This window comes from Mustela lutreola, chromosome 4 (assembly GCF_030435805.1).
Source record: "Mustela lutreola isolate mMusLut2 chromosome 4, mMusLut2.pri, whole genome shotgun sequence".
In the NCBI taxonomy this organism is placed as follows: Eukaryota; Metazoa; Chordata; class Mammalia; order Carnivora; family Mustelidae; genus Mustela; species Mustela lutreola.
The window spans coordinates 115,290,255-115,312,710 of record NC_081293.1 but is presented as its reverse complement, the minus strand read 5'-3'; the positions used below and the strand labels follow the sequence as shown (position 1 = coordinate 115,312,710).

Below are 22,456 nucleotides of genomic sequence, written 5' to 3'. Positions count from 1 at the left end.
GAATACCAGTAAAAAGCTGAATCAGAGAAGATTGAAAATAAGAGCAAGCATGAAAACCTATATTGGAGCATAAAGAACATTCTTATAGAGCTTGGAATGTATTTAGTTTGAAGTAATTAGTGACAAATGAGTTTTCCAATAAAATTATACAAATTCCATTAAAGTAAAAATTAGAGGCTATAATTTTAGATCATTTAACATTTTAAGAAGTACTCTATATAGCTGGAAACCAACAGTGGAGAATCTTACTGGGGTTTTATTTTCCTTTTTTTTTTTTTTTCTGTTTTATTACCCAACAGACCATTTCACCATGTTGCTATTAGCTTTTATAGTTATTAAACAATTTATATGAATTGAGCTTAAGTTGTACTTGATTTTTTACCTTCTCACCACACCACCCAAGAAAATCCAAGACCCTTGAGACATTCCTTGGAATTCCTGGGAGGTGGTGGCCATGTTTGCGGTGGTAGCATGGAAAGAAAATGTAATGATCAGTAAAGAACATTTCACCTACTTTGTCACATTCCCTCCTAGTTTTTCCCAAGTGACAGCAGTCTTCTTTCCCCCTTCTCCCCCTGCAGAAGCAGTCCATCCTTCTCCCACCGCACCTGCTGAGATCAGAGGGCACCTTTTTTACCCTTCCACTTACTTAGCAGACACTTGAACAACTGTCACTTGACAGGCAGACAGAGGGGTGTGAACAAGCAGAAAAGAAGCAGCCTGCTTGGGAATAAATCAGCGTGTGTTGTTCAAAAAGGAGATGAGATAGATTTGGGCCTTGAAGCGAGAGTGGGCATACGATAGTCAGCAGAGAATAGGCGTTCCGTGTTAAGCAAACAGCACGAGTAAAGGCTTCTGTCTGTAAACAGTTTATCTTGAGCTCCATGGAGATAGCAAAAACCAGAACCACTTCAACACACAGTTTCTCATAATAGAAAGAATGAATGTTTATTTTAAATTGATCTTTTTCAGGATGAGGAACCAACTGCTTTCAATTTTTAACATGGGTATATTTTTTCTATTCACTGAAAAATGGGTGGGTTTTTTTTTTTTAATCTCTTCAGTTTTTCCTCAATCTTTTTTTTAAATATAAATATCACAAGACTCTCCTGTAATGCTTTCACCAGTCATCAATTCCAGGGTGCATTGCGTGAGTGAATGAGTCATCCCCAGTTTGTAAAAAACTCACAGTACCCTTTCTGCTTGTTCAGAGTTCAGTCTCTTCCCACAAGAAGCGACTCTGGATTATCTTCCGTGTGAAAAGCATAATGAGACAGAGTTTTACAGGTCACTCCCGATTTTCTATAATTTCCCAAACAGAGGGAACACACAGATTGCGCATACAAAGGAAAAGGGAATTTTGGTTAGCATTAGCAATCTCTCGCCGTTCCACCTGGATCATTTTCTCACGTTATTTGCGCATGTCCTTTTTCTCATTTTGTGCCGAAATTAGGACAAAGTGAGGAGGCAGGTGGAAAACTGTCCCAGTGAAAGTGGTAACTAACCTTTTTAAAGTTTTTCAGTTTACAGAGCCTTTCCACATATTGCCTCATCAGTTCTCACATCTGGCCCATGTTTATTGTCCCATTTTGCAGAAGAGAAAAGTGAGACACAGAGATTACGCAACTTCTCAGTTTCTTCTGGCCATCAGTGAGGAGGTTGAGCCCAGTCTTCCTGCCTTTCGCGGCTTATTATAGTCTAGTGGACAGCTGCCATGTCCCATTTTTCACTCTTATGCCTCTGTTCTTGGCTGGCAAGCTTCTATTTTCCCTTTTTCAGGAAACCTTCTCTGACAAAAAAAGTGTCCCCTGGGTGCTGTCATAGAAGCCACGTGCCCCTGTATCATAGCTCCCATCACACTGTCTTACTATGATTTGTTTGCTGGGCTTTCTCCCTTGTTGGTGTTAGCCTCTTGAGAGCAGGAAGTGAGTCTTATTTGTTTTGATATCCCTGGTGCCTACCATAGGGTCTGACATAGTAGATACTTAAAAACAGTCCATTCTCTTTGTATTGATTGGGGTAATAGTCATGGTTGGAATAAAAACACCAGTTCCTGGGAGCTTCTGTGTGCCGCTGACAGGGGGCAAGGTGTGGGAGGGAAGATGTCGTTTGCTGTGCCGTTTTCTGAGGGATGGTTTCTGGGCACTGGTCCAGAAACTGCTGCCCCTGGTATCCTCTCCCTTCCCTGGACATTCTGGGTTCTCACCTGCTGGAGTCAACTTCTAGGCACTAAATTGTTTGAAATTAGAACAAATGTTGGTATTTTGTGCTGTTTTACTTTTGCTGAGTAATTCAAGGTTTTTATAGGTCATTTCTTATTGCTCTGAGGGTTTTCTTCACATCTCTTCTATCAGAGGGTGAAATCAGAGTAAACTGTCTGAGGATTCCATTGTGTTCTTCTGTGCTTGAGGTAATCACATTACTGGCAGGGTAACTCAGGTTGGTTGTTCGGAGGGCTGTATAAAGACTTCATGAGGGAATCATAACTTGTCCTGCCACATATTTTTTTCAGATTAATTGCTTTGAGCAGTCTTCCAGGAGTTGAGTTATTGAAGTTCAAAGAAGACACGCATTCTCAGCTGTGATGATAAGACGCAAGAAAGTGTCCAAACCTGCCAGTTAGCTTGTGAGAAAGAACAATTTGGCATCGAGTATCCTGCAACTAAAATTGTTCTTGGGAGATTTTGTCCAACATTTAAAGGGAGAATATAATTGACCCTATCTGGTAGGGCCATTCTTTCAGCCACGTAAGGGCATATTCCTAAAGTTACTCATGATAAGCCATTCGATTGCCATTTTACGAAGGAAAAGAAGATATTCTAGATAGATCCTACTGAGATTGTTCCATTTATGAGTAATGCTTGCTCAACAATGTCCGTTTTCTGTTACCCATCCTCTGATTTTTTTATCAGGTTGCATAAATAGTAAATGAAAACTCCAGAGATTTGACCCTGTAGACTGTATCCTTTCCACTCAGCCAAATTAACAAACTTCAGTGCCCGGTGACACTGTTTAAATGTTCTCCATAATTCCTGTGAAAACCGCACTTAAAAACTTTTCTCCATATTTTCATCAAAAAAGTTTCAACCTCCTTTTCCAAACTTTTTATAAGGAACTGTTTATAGTTTTTTCATTATATGTCATTTGGAATTATTTTGTAAATACTCCCCATTGGTGAGGACAGCCACCATCTGCAAAGATGTACTGAGCTTTAAGTGTGCCTTACTACGTTGTTCTAATTTAGAGTTGTGAATTTTATATTGACATCTTCACGAGACTCCTGTAGAAGTAGCAAAATGTATGTAGTTGTCCTGTTTGTTAGAAAGAAGCCCGAGAACCAGTTCTGGTCTGGGACAGGAATTGGTCCTGAGCGAGGCTCTTGGGTCACTTTATCTCTCCCTTGTCAGTGGCAAAGGCTCTCACTCCCTACAGGAGAAATAGTACAACTAATGAGTCATGTGTGGAGAAAATCAAGATTCTTAGCCATCAACTCTAAACACGATGGAACAAGGCTATTCTAGGCCCATTCCTAGTATTTACCACTAATTAGTTTATAAAGATCTTTGAGATTTTTGGAGGAAAAGAAGACTTTGTTTTGGTGAAAATAAGAAAATACTATTTTTGTGCATTTTTCAAAGACTATAGGATGGAATTTTTAAAAAGTGTGTTTGGCATAACATTTAAGATATTTTCATTAAATAAAAACTGCCAAATCAATTTCAGCAGTGTTCAGAAGACCAGAAAACAATTTATAATTTACTAAACAGAAAAGGACAGAGACCAATGGAGAAGAAAAAAAAATGTGAGTGTAGCCTTTTGGGTGATTTAGAATTAAAAAAAAAAAAAAGAAAAAGCAGGGAGGAGTCAAGATGGCGGAGAAGTAGCAGGCCGAGACTACTTCAGCTAGCCGGAGATCAGCTAGATAGCTTATCTAAAGATTGCAAACACCTGAAAATCCATCGGCAGATCGAAGAGAAGAACAGCAATTCTGGAAACAGAAAACAACCACTTTCTGAAAGGTGTTTTCTTTTTTTTAAAAATTCTTTTCTTTTTTTTTTTCTTTCTTTTTCTTTTCTTTTTTTTCTTTCTTCCTTTTTGAACCTCTTTTTATCCCCTTTCTCCCCCCTCACGATTTGGGATCTCTTCTAATTTGGTTAAAGCATATTTTCCTGGGGTTGTTGCCACCCTTTTAGTATTTTACTTGCCCCCTCATATACTCTTCTCTGGACAAAATGACAAGACGGAAAAATTCAACACAAAAAAAAGAACAAGAGGCAGTACCGAAGGCTAGGGACCTAATCAATACAGACATTGGTAATATGTCAGATCTAGACTTCAGAATGACAATTCTCAAGGTTCTACCCGGGCTCGAAAAAGGCATGGAAGATATTAGAGAAACCCTCTCGAGAGATATAAAAGCCCTTTCTGGAGAAATAAAAGAACTAAAATCTAACCAAGTTGAAATCAAAAAAGCTATTAATGAGGTGCAATAAAAAATGGAGGCTCTCACTGCTAGGATAAATGAGGCAGAAGAAAGAATTAGTGATATAGAAGACCAAATGACAGAGAATAAAGAAGCTGAGCAAAAGAGGGACAAACAGATACTGGACCACGAGGGGAGAATTCGAGAGATAAGTGACACCATAAGACGAAACAACATTAGAATAATTGGGATTCCAGAAGAAGAAGAAAGAGAGAGGGGAGCAGAAGGTATACTAGAGAGAATTATTGGGGAGAATTTCCCCAATATGGCAAAGGGAACGAGCATCAAAATTCAGGAGGTTCAGAGAACACCTCTCAAAATCAATAAGAATAGGCCCACACCCCGTCACCTAATAGTAAAATTTACAAGTCTCAGTGACAAAGAGAAAATCCTGAAAGCAGCCCGGGAAAAGAAGTCTGTAACATACAATGGTAAAAATATTAGATTGGCAGCTGACTTATCCACAGAGACCTGGCAGGCCAGAAAGAGCTGGCATGATATTTTCAGAGCACTAAATGAGAAAAACATGCAGCCCAGAATACTATATCCAGCTAGTCTATCATTGAAAATAGAAGGAGAGATTAAAAGCTTCCAGGACAAACAACAACTGAAAGAATTTGCAAACACCAAACCAGCTCTACAGGAAATATTGAAAGGGGTCCTCTAAGCAAAGAGAGAGCCTACAAGTGGTAGATCAGAAAGGAACAGAGACCATATACAGTAACAGTCACCTTACAGGCAAAACAATGGCACTAAATTCATATCTCTCAATAGTTACCCTGAATGTGAATGGGCTAAATGCCCCTGTCAAAAGACACAGGGTATCAGAATGGATAAAAAAACAAAACCCATCTATATGTTGCCTCCAAGAAACTCATTTTAAACCCGAAGACACCTCCAGATTTAAAGTGAGGGGGTGGAAAAGAATTTACCATGCTAATGGACATCAGAAGAAAGCAGGAGTGGCAATCCTTATATCAGATCAATTAGATTTTAAGCCAAAGACTATAATAAGAGATGAGGAAGGACACTATATCATACTCAAAGGGTCTGTCCAACAAGAAGATTTAACAATTTTAAATATCTATGCCCCCAACGTGGGAGCAGCCAACTATATAAACCAATTAATAACAAAATCAAAGAAACACATCAACAATAATACAATAATAGTAGGGGACTTTAACACTCCCCTCACTGAAATGGACAGATCATCCAAGCAAAAGATCAGCAAGGAAATAAAGGCCTTAAACGACACACTGGACCAGATGGACATTACAGATATATTCAGAACATTTCATCCCAAAGCAACAGAATACACATTCTTCTCTAGTGCACATGGAACATTCTCCAGAATAGATCACATCCTGGGTCCTAAATCAGGACTCAACCAGTATCAAAAGATTGGGATCATTCCCTGCATATTTTCAGACCACAATGCTCTTAAGCTAGAACTCAACCACAAAACGAAGATTGAAAAGAACCAAAATACATGGAGACTAAACAGTATCCTTCTAAAGAATGAATGGGTCAACCGGGAAATTAAAGAAGAATTGAAAAAAATCATGGAAACAAATGATAATGAAAATACAACGGTTCAAAATCTGTGGGACACAACAAAGGCAGTCCTGAGAGGAAAATATATAGCGGTACAAGCCTTTCTCAAGAAACAAGAAAGGTCTCAGGTACACAATCTAACCCTACACCTAAAGGAGCTGGAGAAAGAACAAGAAAGAAACCCTAAGCCTAGCAGGAGAAGAGAAATCATAAAGATCAGAGCAGAAATCAATGAAATAGAAACCAAAAAAACAATAGAACAAATCAACGACAGTAGGAGCTGGTTCTTTGAAAGAATTAATAAAATTGATAAACCCCTGGCCAAACTTATCAAAAAAAAAAAAGAGAAAGGACCCAAATAAATAAGATCATGAATGAAAGAGGAGAGATCACAACTAACACCAAAGAAATACAAACTATTATAAGAACATACTATGAGCAACTCTACGGCAATAAATTTGACAATCTGGAAGAAATGGATGCATTCCTAGAAACATATAAACTACCACAACTGAACCAGGAAGAAATAGAAAGCCTGAACAGACCCATAACCAGTAAGGAGATTGAAACAGTCATTAAAAATCTCCAAACAAACAAAAGCCCAGGGCCAGACGGCTTCCCGGGGGAATTCTACCAAACATTTAAAGAAGAACTAATTCCTATTCTCCTAAAACTGTTCCAAAAAATAGAAATGGAAGGAAAACTTCCAAACTCATTTTATGAGGCCAGCATCACCTTGATCCCCAAAGCAGACAAGGATCCCACCAAAAAAGAGAGCTATAGACCAATATCCTTGATGAACACAGATGCGAAAATACTCAACAAAATACTAGCCAGTAGGATTCAACAGTACATTAAAAGGATTATTCACCACGACCAAGTGGGATTTATTCCAGGGCTGCAAGGTTGGTTCAACATCCGCAAATCAGTCAACGTGATACAACACATCAATAAAAGTAAGAACAAGAACCATATGATACTCTCAATAGATGCTGAAAAAGCATTTGACAAAGTACAGCATCCCTTCCTGCTCAAAACTCTTCAAAGTGTAGGGATAGAGGGCACATACCTCAATATCATCAAAGCCATCTATGAAAAACCCACCGCAAATATCATTCTCAATGGAGAAAAACTGAAAGCTTTTCCGCTAAGGTCAGGAACACGGCAGGGATGTCCATTATCACCACTGCTATTCAACATAGTACTAGAGGTCCTAGCCTCAGCAATCAGACAACAAAAGGAAATTAAAGGCATCCAAATCGGCAAAGAAGAAGTCAAATTATCACTCTTCGCAGATGATATGATACTATACGTGGAAAACCCAAAAGACTCCACTCCAAAACTGCTAGAACTTATACAGGAATTCAGTAAAGTGTCAGGATATAAAATCAATGCACAGAAATCAGTTGCATTTCTCTACACCAACAGCAAGACAGAAGGAAGAGAAATTAAGGAGTCAATCCCATTTACAATTGCACCCAAAACCATAAGATACCTAGGAATAAACCTAACCAAAGAGACACAGAATCTATACTCAGAAAACTATAAAGTACTCATGAAAGAAATTGAGGAAGACACAAAGAAATGGAAAAATGTTCCATGCTCCTGGATTGGAAGAATAAATATTGTGAAAATGTCTATGCTACCTAAAGCAATCTACACATTTAATGCAATTCCTATCAAAGTACCATCCATCTTTTTCAAAGAAATGGAACCAATAATTCTAAAATTTATATGGAACCAGAAAAGACCTCGAATAGCTAAAGGGATATTGAAAAAGAAAGCCATCGTTGGTGGCATCACAATCCTGGACTTCAAGCTCTATTACAAAGCTGTCATCATCAAGACAGCATGGTACTGGCACAAAAACAGACCCATAGATCAATGGAACAGAATAGAGAGCCCAGAAATAGACTCTCAACTCTATGGTCAACTAATCTTCGACAAAGCAGGAACGAATGTCCAATGGAAAAAAGACAGCCTCTTCAATAAATGGTGCTGGGAAAATTGGACAGCCACATGCAGAAAAATGAAATTGGACCATTTCCTTACACCACACACGAAAATAGACTCAAAATGGATGAAGGACCTCAATGTGCGAAAGGAATCCATCAAAATCCTTGAGGAGAACACGGGCAGCAACCTCTTCGACCTCTGCCGCAGCAACATCTTCCTAGGAACAACGCCAAAGGCAAGGGAAGCAAGGGCAAAAATGAACTATTGGGATTTCATCAAGATCAAAAGCTTTTGCACAGCAAAGGAAACAGTTAACAAAATCAAAAGACTACTGACAGAATGGGAGAAGATATTTGCAAACGACATATCAGATAAAGGACTAGTGTCCAAAATCTATAAAGAACTTAGCAAACTCAACACCCAAAGAACAAATAATCCAATCAAGAAATGGGCAGAGGACATGAACAGACATTTCTGCAAAGAAGACATCCAGATGGCCAACGGACACATGAAAAAGTGCTCCATATCTCTCGGCATCAGGGAAATACAAATCAAAACCACAATCACCTCACACCAGTCAGAATGGCTAAAATCAACAAGTCAGGAAATGACAGATGCTGGCGAGGATGCGGAGAAAGGGGAACCCTCCTACACTGTTGGTGGGAATGCCAGCGGGCGCAAACACTCTGGAAAACAGCATGGAGGTTCCTCAAAATGTTGAAAATAGAACTGCCCTATGACCCAGCAATTGCACTATTGGACATTTACCCTAAAGATACAAACGTAGTGATCCAAAGGGGCACGTGTACTCGAATGTTTATAGCAGCAATGTCCACAATAGCCAAACTATGGAAAGAACCTAGATGTCCATCAACAGATGAATGGATCAAGAAGATGTGGTATATATACACAATGGAATACTATGCAGCCATCAAAAGAAATGAAATCTTGCCATTTGCGACAACATGGATGGAACTAGAGCGTATCATGCTTAGCGAAATAAGTCAAGCGGAGAAAGACAACGATCATATGATCTCCCTGATATGAGGAAGTGGTGATGCAACATGGGGGCTTAAGTGGGTACGAGAAGAATAAATGAAAGAAGATGGGATTGGGAGGGAGACAAACCATAAGTGACTCTTAATCTGACAAAACAAACTGAGGGTTGTTGGGGGGAGGGGGTTTGGGAGAAGGGGGTGGTATTATGGACATTGGGGAGGGTATGTGTTTTGGTGAGTGCTGTGAAGGGTGTAAACCTGGTGATTCACAGACCTGTACCCCTGGGGATAAAAATATATGTTTATAAAAAATAAAAAATTATATTAAAAAAAAAGCAGAAATCCTAAACACAAATGAATTTTACTGAAGGAAAAAGAAGATATCCAATACCAGATAATTTTTAGAAATTCAGTTTAGGGAAAGAAAATAGTTAGAAAGTATAAGTCAAGATAAACTAGATTTACAAAACAGCCATTGTTAAACTTACACATTCTCTTTTTGTTATTAGTATGAGTGGCTCAGCTGTGGACCTTTCATTAAGAGAAAGAACCAGAAAATAGTGAAAAGAATCCAGTGAGGAGAAAGTAAATAATAGAAATTATTAAGGGAACAATGGAATTAATTTATGAGGAAAGATTAAAGTAGGAAAGAATGTCTGGCTTTGCTTACAAGTGACTCAAGGGAGTGATAATAACAGTCTACAAACATTTAAAAGGTGTAAAACACTGAGAAGAAAGAGGAATTATATAGCGTGGATTCCACATGGGTAAAATAAAAAATAACAGGATAAACTCGAAAAGGTTAACAAAACGGCTTCCAACCAGTGAATACTCCGGGGGACTGAATATTTACTCCCACTGGAAGTGCTGCTGGATTTAAAACATTGGGCTTTCTGAGAAAATAAAACATAAAAAGACCTTCTTTGTTATTACTTATTGGTCTCCTCACTTAGTCCACGAACATCCCAGATCCAAATTCCAGGGAGGTAGATCTGGCAACCTAATTAAAGTAAATTTATACAAATGCTTAAATTAGGAAATTGTGTCAGGCTTACTTAGCCAAGGGCTTGAGCCAATAGTCTCAGCTGATTGTTCTAGCTCACCTTATCTGTCCCTCTTGGCTCTTTCTTTGAGACTCGAGGTAGATATACTAGAGAAAACTTTGCCACCAGGTCAGGGTTGCATCCTCTCTAGGTGGAATGAGGATGCTGTTACCCTAGAATGGTACAATGTGATGGTGTCCCAGGTTTCCCGTCTGTCTCCCCTGTGAGACCCTGGACTGCTTCAGGACAAGGACGGTGTCTTTTTTTTTTTTTTAAGATTTTACTTATTTGACAGAGACAGACAGCGAGAGAGGGAACATAAGCAGGGAGAGAGGGAGAGGGAGAAGCAGGCTTCCCGCTGAGCAGAGACTCCCCCCCCCCCATATGGGGCTTGATCCTGGGACCCTGGTATCAGGAACTGAGTCAAAGGTAAATGCTTAATGACTGACCCACCCAGGCGTCCCACAAGGACTGTGTCTTATTCAGCTCTGCATCCCTCATACTTCTCAAGGTTCTGTGCATGGAGCAGACACTCTACAAGTCTGCTACATGAATGAATGAATGAATGAATGGGAAAAATGATATGCGTGATGATAGTGCGATTCAGCTCTTCTCCTTTTGAATGCATTACTTTGGTATTTGGATGTGTTTTTGATGATCAAATTCTTTACACCATTCTTTGTGGCTAAAGATACCTTTGGAGCAAAAAAGAAAAAGAAGGAGAGAAAGACTATAAGGTGACCCCCCAGGATTTGCTTGAATTTGTGGTTTTCATGGCCTTGGGGATCAAAGCATGTCCTCATGTGAGCATATGGCATCCTCTCTTTCCACAACAGAGTGGAGGTGCCTTTCCTCTGTTGTGGCTAGAACAGGGGTTGGCTAGAGCAGGGCTTTGGCCTGCTGCCTTGTTTTATATGGCTTATGATCTAACAGTGAGTTTCATATTTTTAGATGGTTAAAGAAAATCTAAGGAAGAATAATATGTTGTGAGCTATAAAAACGATATGGAATTCTAATATCAGTGTCCATATGTAAAGTTTTTAAAAAACTTTTTTTTATGTATTTGACAGAGAGAGAGAGAGAGAGCGTGCGAGCACAAGCAGGGAGAGCAGCAGGCAGAGAGGAGAGGGAGAAGCAGGCTCTCCACTCGGCAGGGAGCTTGATGTGGGGCTCGATCCCAGGACCCTGGGATCAGGACCTGAGCCCAAAGCAGCTACTTAACCAACTGAGCCACCCAGGTGCCCCTATACATAAAGTTTTATTGTAACATAGCTGTGTTCATTTTTGTACCTAGTGTCTATGGTTCCTTTTGTGCTACAACACATAATTTGAGAAGCTGAGAGAGATCACAGGGCCTGTAAACCTAAAGTGTCTCCCTGGTCCTTTAAGGAAAAGTTTGCTGATCCTTGCTCTGGGGAGATTATAATAGAGTTCTACAAACTGTTGCAAAGAGTGGTAACTTGCTTAATAAGCCAAATCTTTAAGGAGTTTATTTATTTGAGAGAGAGGGAGAAAGTACAAGCAGGGTGAGAGGCAGAGGGACAAGCAGACTCTCCGTTGAGTGAGGATACTGACAGGGGACTCAATCCCAGGAATCTGGAATCATGACCTGAGCCAAAGGCAGATGCTTAACTTACTGAGCCACCCAGGTGCCCCATAAGCTAAGTCTTTAAACAGCTATTTAAATGAGATTACTTAGTTAATTGTTTTCTGATTTTTTCTACTTCAGCAGTAACTATTTGGTGAGATAGCCATTATTTAAACATTTGAAACTAAACATTTTTCTGTTCTCAAAATATAATTACATTTAATTAAGAATCTCTGAAGTTTGACTCTTAGCCAAATGAAAAAACATTTTTTTTAATGCTTAAAAATTTTTTTTTAAATGATCAGTAATGATTTGATTGTAGCTCCATTTTTACTTATGAAAATTGTTTGGGAAATGCATGCTATACTCTAGAGGCAGTGTTTTGAGAGAGACCAAGTCTGGCTTGAGAATCAAGGTTACTGACTTTCAAGTCTGGTTAGTAACAGTAAATCACAGTCGTCACCTCTCCTGTCATAACAAAGAATCTGAATTGAGCCATAAAAGTGCGAGACAAACTACACTATTTCAGACTGGCAGTTCTGTCTCCTTGATGTTCTGCCTCTGCTGTGTCAGAGAGCAGCCTTTTTAAGAGGCAAAAGTAGCTGAGTTCTATGTTTCTGACCCGAAAAACTGAGGTGAGTAGGTGGTACTTCTCTTGCCAGTAATGAGACACATAGGCATCTAGCTAACTATTTACTGAACCATTTTGTTTTTTCATCCTGTGCTATCTGGTAGGGACCATACATGCCTTGTTTTCATACCTTTATTATCCAGGTAGTTTAAACAAGAATAATCAAAGAAACATCTGTGGGATTATCTGGATAAAGGACAGGAAGGTTAAGTTGTTCTCACATTTGTGGTTTCACCCTGGTGTATTGCTGATAGTTGGCAAATAACTGATCAGGTCCACATGACCTATTTAACATGTTGTTTCATCTGCCTTAGTTATTTTTGTTTTGCAGGAGAGGTATGTGAATGTGTGAGTGTGTGTGTGTGTGTGTGTGTGTGTGTCTGGGTACATGCATATGTGTGTGTACGTGATCTGTTTCTAATAAATTAGGTAGTTTCAAAATAGTATTGATTCTATTTGTGAGATTTTTTTTTTTACTTAAGGTAAAATCACAATGGGATCTGTCAGTCTGTTTTTCTAATGATTTGATTTTTAAGCCTACAAAAACAATTACAGTGTGATGGAATTATTGAGGGAGATAAAAACTGACATTTGAGATATTATTTTCTCCTAATTAGTATTTGATGGTATAAAAACTATTATTTCTCCTCCCTGTGCTTTTACTTAATAATGTGGAATTGACAGGGACTAAAATGTTTTTTCGACACTGACTTCAGCGGTACATTTAATACTTAATTTATCAGATGGCTGGCAAAGTAAAATAAAATTCAGATGTTCCCAAATAGTGAGAGCTAACATTTACTGGGGTTATGTGCCTGACATTCTCTAGTGCTTTACATTAAAACTTCTCCTTCATCCTGTCAGCAGTCTAATGAAGTAGTTACTATGATTATCCTCATTTTATAAATGGGGGCAAAGAGAGGGTAAGTTGTTTAAAGTTACTGTGTATTCAGGATTCAGATTCAGACTGTTTAAATAGGAAGTCCATGATTTGAACCATTACACTATACTGCCTCCTAATCATTATCTTTCTGACAACTTTTTTTTTTTTTTTTTTAAAAGTAAATTCTACCCCCTGTGTGGGGCTCGAACTCCCAATCCTGAGATCAAGGGTTGCACGCTCTTCTGATGGAGCCAGCCAGGAGTCCCTTTATCACGCAACCATTCTCCACCTAGATCCTTGCCAGTTGAGAGCTGTTTAGTGAGCTGGGGTCCATGTGAACGAAGCTATAACTGTGTTCCAGATATATTCCTGTTGGTCTGGAGAAGCCCGTGAGTCTGAAGATTGCAGACTTGAACCACTAAAGCTTCCTTGTAGGCAGGAGATGGGGGGAGCGCTTTATCTGTGGAATGCAGGCCAAAGTGCACCTGTTAAGAATTTTGGAGCAGATCTAAACAGTGCTTGTCCAAGAAAGGGTCAAAGAGATCCGATTATGAATTGCTGCCATAGGTTGAATGTTTGTCCCCGTCCTCTTGCTCCCCAAATTCATGTTAAAACCTAATCCCCAATGTGATGGTGTTAGGAGGTGGGGGCTTTCGGGGATGATTGGGTCATATAGAAGACCCCAGAGAGCTCCCTCACCCCTTCCACTCTATGAGGAGGCAGCAAGAAGATGGCCGTCTGTGAACCAGGAATTGTGCCCTTTCTAGATACCGAATCAGCCGGTGCCTTGACCTTGGACTTCCCGGTCTCCAGAACTGTGAGAACTAAATTTCCATTGTTTATAAGTCACCCCATTAATTCTATTCTGTAATAGCAGCCTGAACAACTCTTGTCTATCAACTATGTGCCAGGAAATTTTATTTATATTTTATTATTTATTCCTCAAAATCATTGTAGGATGTGATAACTAGTTCCATTTTTAACTGATATATGATCACAAAGTCAAAGGGTGGCTAATATGCCCACAGCTGCATAGTAAAATTCAATCTATAGCTGCACTATTTGATTCCATGAATTTGATTTTAGATACCTCATATAGGTGAAATCATGCAGTATTTACCTTTCTCTGACAGACTTATTTTGCTTATTATAATGTCCTCAAGATTCATTCATGTTGTCACTTATTGCAGAATTTCCGCCTTTGTTTTTTTTTAAGATTTTATTTATTTATTTGATAGAGAGAGTATAAGAAGGGGGAACAGCAGGCAGAGGGAGAGGGAGAAGCAAACTCCCCTCTGAGGAGGGAGGCTGATGTGGGACTTGATCCCAGAACCCTGAGATCCTGACCTGAGCCGAAATCAAGAATCAGATGCTGAGCCACCAGCTGAGCTGCCCAGGTGGCCCACTAATTTCAGTTCTTTTAATAAATATGCAGAAGTAGGATTACTGGATCATACTGTTTTTTCCTTAATGGTTCACCATTTTGTATTCCCACCAACAGCACACAAGAGTTCTCATGTCTTCATATCTTTGATAACACTCACCTTTTGGTTTTTTGGTCGTAGCCATCCTGGTAGATGTATGGCGATATCTCATTGTCTTTTAATTCGCATTTTCCTGATGATTAAGGATATTGACCATCTTTTCTATTTCAGTGGCCATTCCCATGTTTTCTTTGGAGTTACTATTCAAAGAACAAAGTTTCAGTTAAGCAAGATGAATAAGCTGTAGAGAGATCTGCTGTACAGCATTGCTGTCTATAGTCAACAATAACGTATTGTACTCTTAAAAATTTGTTAAGTGTGTAGCTCTCATGTTCTTACCATAATAAAACAAGTTTGGAAAAAAAAGAAAATTAGGTGGTTTTTTAAAAGTTTATTTATTTATGGGGCATCTGGGTGGCTCAGTTGGTTGAACCTCCCACTTTCGGTTTCAGCTCAAGTTAGGATCTCAGGGTTGTAGGATCGAGCCCTGCATGGGGCTCCATGCTCAGCATGGAGTTTGCTTGTCACTCTCCCTCCCTGCCACTTGCGTGCACTCTCTCTTTCTCTCTCTAAAATACGTACATAAAATCTTAAAAAACAAGTTTATTTAGGTGGTCTCTGCCCCCCCCCCCCCATAGTCACTACTGCATAATCAAGAGTCACATGCTCTTCTGACTGAAGCAGCCAGGTGCCCCCCCCCCCAAATTAGGTGATTTAAATGGAAAAATGAGAAAGGGACAAGATAAAGGGCAAACAGATTAAAAAAAAAACAAAACACACAAATGTGGGACATGTAGAAGCCTAAGAAGTGATTAGAGAGAAAAAAAAGAAAAAGACATACTGGGAAAGAGTGATGTTAGTAAATTCAAGGAAAAAAGACTGCAACAAGAAGACAAAATTGAAGGTTACCAGTTAGTATAGTGAGGAAAGAAAGAACATGTAACATTGTTACCATGGGCAAAACAGGAGTACTGCTTTGTTTTTAGATAATATCTGCTTGCTTTCTTATAGTTTTCATCCTTTTAAACTGAGGATGATGGGCTCATCATTCAAGAAAGTTAATGTATAGTTTTCAGATACACTGAAACATATGTGTATATTAAATTTAAATTTAATTTAAAATTCGGGACAATTTTTCATTATCCAAGTCTAAACTAATCTCAGCATAAAACAGCTTTGACCCAGCTTAAAGCTTAACAGAATTACAATTTATTTATTTTTGCAAAATGAAATAAGGCTGCCTAAACAGCCTAAAAGGTGACTATAAGCTTTTATAAAAAGGTAGATTAACTCACAGAAGAAGTTTATACTACAGTCTGATTTTTCCTCAATCCTTGGCTACATTATATATTTGAAATAAATTAAGATTAACTCTTTCTCTTTACCTCATTAAAAACAGAGCCTTCAATCACTCCATTAAATTATGTCCTCAACGTGCTCATGTGCAGATTTAATTTCTGAGATTTACATAATAACTGACAGTAAAAAGCATGTGTTTCTTGCATCTAAAAAAGAAAAAAAAAGAAAGCTGAAAAATTAGGAAGTGGCAAAGCCTGCACTTGGACACAAGTGGTATTGTAATTCCAAATCCAGTGATGTTTATTTCAACATACTGGCTGTCATTTTTTAAAAAGATTTTATTTATTTATTTGTCAGAATGAGAGAGAGAGAGGGAGAGAGACAGAGAATGAACAAGCAGGGGGAGTGGCAGGCAGAGGGAGAAGTAGGCTCCCTACTGAGCAAGGAGCCTGATGCGGGACTCAATCCCAGAATTCTGGGACCATGACCTGAGCTGAAGGCAGATGCTTAACAGACAGAGCCATCCGAGCATCCACTTGCTGCCATCTTATTCACTCTCTTTGGGTGTAGGACTTCAATTAGTTGCATCTTCCATACACAATGGAAGATTACTCAGGGCTTCTTCTTTTGAGCCCTCTTCTTGGATGGGATGGTCTAGAAAACCCAGAAATTCTTTGCTCACATGATTGGACCATCTGATTGACTCAGCTAATGCTGAGATCTATGTGTGAGCCTTTTCTTACCCAGTGTTGTTATCTGGCATTTTGCAGTGACTCAGACCTTTATTTTGAGATCAGAACTTTTTTTTCTGTCTGTAATAGCATTTCTAGTCTGTATAAGAACAGTATGTTTAAAATCTATTTTTTCTTATTTCTGTTATTTTAGACTGTCTTTGTTATTCAGTTTCAGCCAATAACAAGATAGGGTTTGACCTACCTGGCTCTCGTGGAACAGAAGTTTGGATTAAATCCCCAGATTAGATTTAACTTTCACATGTGACTTTGTAGTATTTATGCATACCAGGTAATTATTTGCTCACCAAATCTTAAATTATCTAGAATAAATTTGATATAGTCTACTGCATCTCTGAAATATTGATAAGTATTGGACAATATGATACAATTCTGATGTTCTACCATGGTTTCCTGTAAATTGAGCAGATTATTTCTGTGGGCCAAAGAGGAAGCTTGAACCAAAGAGGAAGCTGTCTGGTTGAATTAATTTTATCACAGATTAATAATGTTGATCAATAAAGTCTGTCTCAGAAATAGCAAAGATGTTACAATACACATGCCGATTCTGAAGGACTGAGTTGGGGCTATCTGGATACCTGGAAGACTTGGGGAGAAGTCTGAAACATGTCCCCACTCATTGGAATGAGTGTTGTTATCTGAAGATCTATTCACGTTCTCTCAAATGGTAGGATTTTCTTTGTTTTCATGACTGAGTAATCTTCCATTGTGTATATATACTACAACTTCTTTATCCATTTATCTTTCAGTCGACAGTTAGATTGTTACCATGTCTTGGTTATTGTGAATAATGCTGCATAATGCAGGAATAACGGGGTTCAGATACCTCTTTCAGATAGTGATTTTATTTCTTTTGGATATATACTCAGAAGTGGGATTGCTGGATCATATGATAATTACAGTTTTAACTTTTTGAGAGACCTCTGTACTGTTTTCCTCGGTGGTTACACCAATTTACATTCCCACCAACAGTGCCCAAGGGATCTCTTTTCTTTACATCTCGCCAGTACATGCTATCTCTTGTCTTTTTGAGAATAGCCATTCTACCAGATGTGAGGTGATATCTCCTGATTTTTAGGAAGGGCATATGAACCCAAACCAGGAGACCTGGTCCAGATTACTTCACTAACCAGCTATATGACTTGAACAAATTATATAACCTCTCCACGTGTCTGTATTATCCATTGAAAAACCTGTCTTATTTGTCCACAGGGTTGTGATGAGATTCAACTAGATGACATAAAATAATGAATGTGAAAGCAAGTTAAATGTTAACATGAATAGAGGCCTGTTAGTGACTACAGGGAGTAATAATCCACAAGTTGCAATATATTACCATTAAACTGACCCACTGAGTCATTCATGAGTTATAACACATCTTATTAAAGATTCTGACAAGGTCATGCAAAGGACATAAGTAGTGAATTATTTTGCAGCACTGAGGAAAATATTAATATCATGCTGATTAATACGGATCATACAAAGATAATCAAATGATCTTAAGGACGCGGCTAAGAAGCATATTAGTACACATGTAAATTAAAACACTTGAAATATGGATTGGCAAAGCAAAATGTCTAATGCTGATAAAGATCAAGTGTCTCCATGTGATTCTGAATGATTTTTCAGAAATGTGATCCATCTTTTCAACCATGCAGGCAAAATCGGACCCAGCCAGGAATTATTTTAATGGAAGGTACCTCCTCTAGTGATTTAAACACTGTGGAAGAGAGAAGATGTATTGACTATGACCTCATAAAAGTAGATTCTTTCTAAGTGGATTAATTTCAGTGAGTGTATTTTAATTAAAAGATAATATGGGCTTAGTTGTGTGGAACATGTTATAACCATTCTGGTGCTTACTGGCCATCAGTTAGTTTTGAATGTGTCAACTTTATGATTTATGACTTGGCAGCTCAGTGCTGGGTGCCAGTGGTTTTCTTATTTTTAATTGATAATAGTGTTGAGTACTTATCTTTATACATGAGAGGATTAACAAGATGGTAGATAACTACAGTGCCAGTGACTGCTTTATGAGTACCTTGAAGTCATTCCTCTGTACGGCAGTTATTTTACCCTGATATGTTTTTTTGCAAAACATCCAGAAAGGTTTATTGGTAGATCTTTTTGACTAGAGATGGCAGGAGGGGAAAGATAGTGTATACAGATGGTGTTTATTTTAAAAATTCGATAGTCTTAATTCTTTGAGACATTTGGGCAACATGTATATGCCTTTAGGACACTCCCTACTTTCCTTGTAAAACCACCCATCATAGATCTAATTGAGGCTTAGAATGAGAGTTTTAGAATAAAAGGAAATAGGCTACCCAGAAGAAGTACTCAGAAAACAAAATTTGCTCTTTCCAACTCCTTTAATGCTTGTGGGTTTGTTCTAATTTCATTTGAGGCTATCAGAATAGCAGCAGGACAAATAGCACACACATGAAAAGGAGTTCAGGCAAGGGCAGTGTTGAAAATAAACCAAAGGAATATTTTCCTTTTAGAAGTAATAGTGCATTACTGCAATTCAGCTGTTAAAAAGCAAAAAACAAAAACCATTTCTTTACATTGGTGGCGGTCTATAGAACTGGATTTGCTAACTCAAAAAACAAAACAAAATAGCAAAACCAAAGAAACCCACATACCCCCAAAAAACCACATGCAAAGCACGAAGCAATATTTTAAACTATCTTTAAAAATCTATTTGAGAAGGTTGAAATTCTATGTGTAAATATTTTAGATTTTTCAGATCAGAATAGAACACTGGCAAACAATGAAGATGAAAGGAACAAGATCTTTCTCATTTTACTGTCTCCCTTCCCTCTTATCTGCCAGTGAAAGGCACTGATCTGACTTCCAGGAAGATCTCCCCTTAATTTTAACAAGAGCTGTGATTTAGCCAGTGTTTACTGTGGTTTTAAGCACTGTATTAAACTTTTTCAATATACCCCTTATTGTTCATTGTTCAATGGTTCACAGCAATTCCTCAGGGGGCAAGGTTCTCCCCATTTGATACATGAGAAAGCTGAAGTGAAGACAGGCTGGACACTTGCCACAGCTTTGCAAACCCTGAGTGAGAGAGTCACACCCAAAGCCCCTTCTCTCCACTCCCCTGCCTTCCTGTGGGAAGATGGTCACAGAGAGGGGACTCTAGAAACTAGAATTGCTCCTCAGTTATGCTGAATAAGCCTAGATAACACAAGGCATCAGATAGTGATATCATACCCACACATTTTATTTTTTTAATTAAAAATTTTAAAAAGATTTTATTTATTGATTTGAGAGAGCAAGAGAGAGAGAGAGAGAGAGAGAGCTCTCGTGAGCAGGGAGGAGGGGCCTTGGGAGAAGCATACGCTCGATCCCAGGACCCCCGGATCATGACCTGAGCCTAGGGCAGATACTACCCCGACTGAGCCAGCCAGGCACCCCCATACCCACACATTTTAAAGATGCTTATCCAGTGTCACGCTTCCCTAATAATTTCAAGGATATATAGTTTCAGGGCACAGGCTGAGCAGGGACCTCAAGTGTAGAACCCTGGGTCATTTCTTTCTGCACCAGGAGGGATAAACTGTGGGCCAGGTTCAACACAATAGGTATGTAAAGGATGGGTGCGGCTCACATCGCTTACACGGAAGAAGAATCTCCATTTTATACTAGAGAGTTGCATAGCTTATGTGACATCTTCTATTTCATGTCCCAGAAATCTATAGATTCCAGGTATAGGCTTCCAGGTAGCTGCTGATCTTTTTTCTGTCACTTACTGGCTTAGAAATATGCCAGGCAAAGGGAAGGAAAGTGAACCCAATTTATTGCTACATGCAGATTCCTTCCCCGTCAGATCAGTCAGCTTGGTAGCCAACATCAGTCAGCAGAGCGAGACCCTAGGTGGGACTGGCTTGCTTCTTCCCTCAAACGAATTTGATATTGTTAAACCAACATTGACATAAATGTCATGATCCAGGTGACAACTCCTGCACCTTGTTTGTCCCTGCCCATGTGGTGCCTGTTCCCTCAGTGGGCCCTCACCCTTTGGTTCTGTTTCTCTAAATGTTCACCATCTACAAAAAATTAACACTCATTAAGACTTAGAAAGAATACCCAACTTTTGTAGCAACATGGACTGGACTGGAAGAGATTATGCTGAGTGAAATAAGTCAAGCAGAGAGAGTCAATTATCATATGGTTTCACTTATTTGTGGAGCATAACAAATAGCATGGAGGACATGGGGAGATAGAGAGGAGAAGGGAGTTGGGGGAAATTGGAAGGGGAGGTGAACCATGAGAGACTATGGACTCTGAAAAACAATCTGAGGGTTTTGAAGGGGCGGGCGGTGGGAGGTTGGGGTACCAGGTGGTGGGTATTAGAGAGGGCACGGATAGCATGGAGCACTGGGTGTGGTGCAAAAATAATGAATACTGTTATGCTGAAAATAAATAAAAAATAAATTAAAAGAAAGACTTAGAAAGTTACTTATTTATCAAATAGTCTTCCAAGGTCTTTTTATATTAGCTCATTTAATCACAATTATACTATTTAAGACTTAGAAACTTACTTATTGTCCAAGATCTTTTTATAGTAGCTCATTTAATCCTCAAAAGAGCCCTATCATACCTGTTTTGTAGTTGAGGAAACTGAGGTATGAGCAGCAAGATAACTTGCTCAAGATCATGTAGTCTGAGGTAGAGTGGAAATAGGAGCTGAGAGGATTGGGGTCCGGAGTCCCTGCTCTTGCACTCAGAGAGCTCTGCTGCATGTCCCTGGTCTCCAGTGAAACGTGGTGTTCTGTGCAGCAAGCTTCAGCAGGTGCTCCTAGAAATACCATCTCACATTGTTTTTAGTTTCCCAAGGTCATTGTATGTGGCCCCTCTTCTGTTCCCATCGTAGTCAAACACCAGGGAAAGCTTCCAATGTAGGGATCACCTATTTTTTTTTTTTCCTGCCAGGAACCCTGTCTTTACTTTCCATTCGACCCACTGGCCAGATTCATTTCTTTTCTGCAGAAAAAGATTTAATATATAAGAATCTCTCATTCATTAGAAAAAGCAGCCTTTTGTAAGTATAACATTACAGTATAGATGAATACTTAAGTGAATTCTTTCATCTTTTCTAAATGCGGCACTATATTTCTTCATTATTCCTGTGAAAGAGAACTGTATCACACACAAAGCCTTATTTTTTCTTTCAAACCTGTTCATTGGCATTTAGTATGAATAGTAGATGGGGAATCAAAGTTATGCCCAAAGTGTTAACCGTCAGTCACAGTGGATTTCATATTTCATCCACATAAAAAATATGCTCTTAACTAGAATTTCCCTTCTGCTTTTTAAGAAAAATACAGAGCTTCAGGAATAAGAAGAGGAAATTGCCACTGATGAGTTTTTCAGGATCCCTAGCAGAGGAATTTCTGTGTTGATTTTTAAAAGAATCATGCAGAAGGAGAACATTGTTAGGCATTTCACAGAGTTCTTGGGAACCTCTGTATTCTGAGAAACATGTGATTGTGCCCAGCTCTGAGGACAGGGAACTCTGAAATGAAACACAGCTGTCCTGATATTTTTAAGAAAATTGTAAGGGAGACACTATGTGCAATCAATTAAATTGTTCTTTTCCCCCTTTCAGAAGACAGAAACAATTTGTAAATGCAGAGTTGCTGTTAAGAATATAAATTGGCTAGAGTATCTGTTTATGCTGTTAGATTTATGCATAACCTGTAGATGGCACAAACAAGGTCTTATTGACCTTAGCAGCTAAGCAGTGATCCCAAACAGGCTCATTGCATTC

General features: G+C 38.9%; 1 protein-coding gene across 3 annotated transcripts in view; it reads left to right on the top strand.

Annotated features, from left to right (window-relative positions):
* LHFPL3 (LHFPL tetraspan subfamily member 3) overlaps nt 1-22,456 on the top strand; it is a 571,790-nt gene that overhangs the window by 73,097 nt on the left and 476,237 nt on the right. The gene's annotated exons all lie outside the window — the stretch shown is intronic.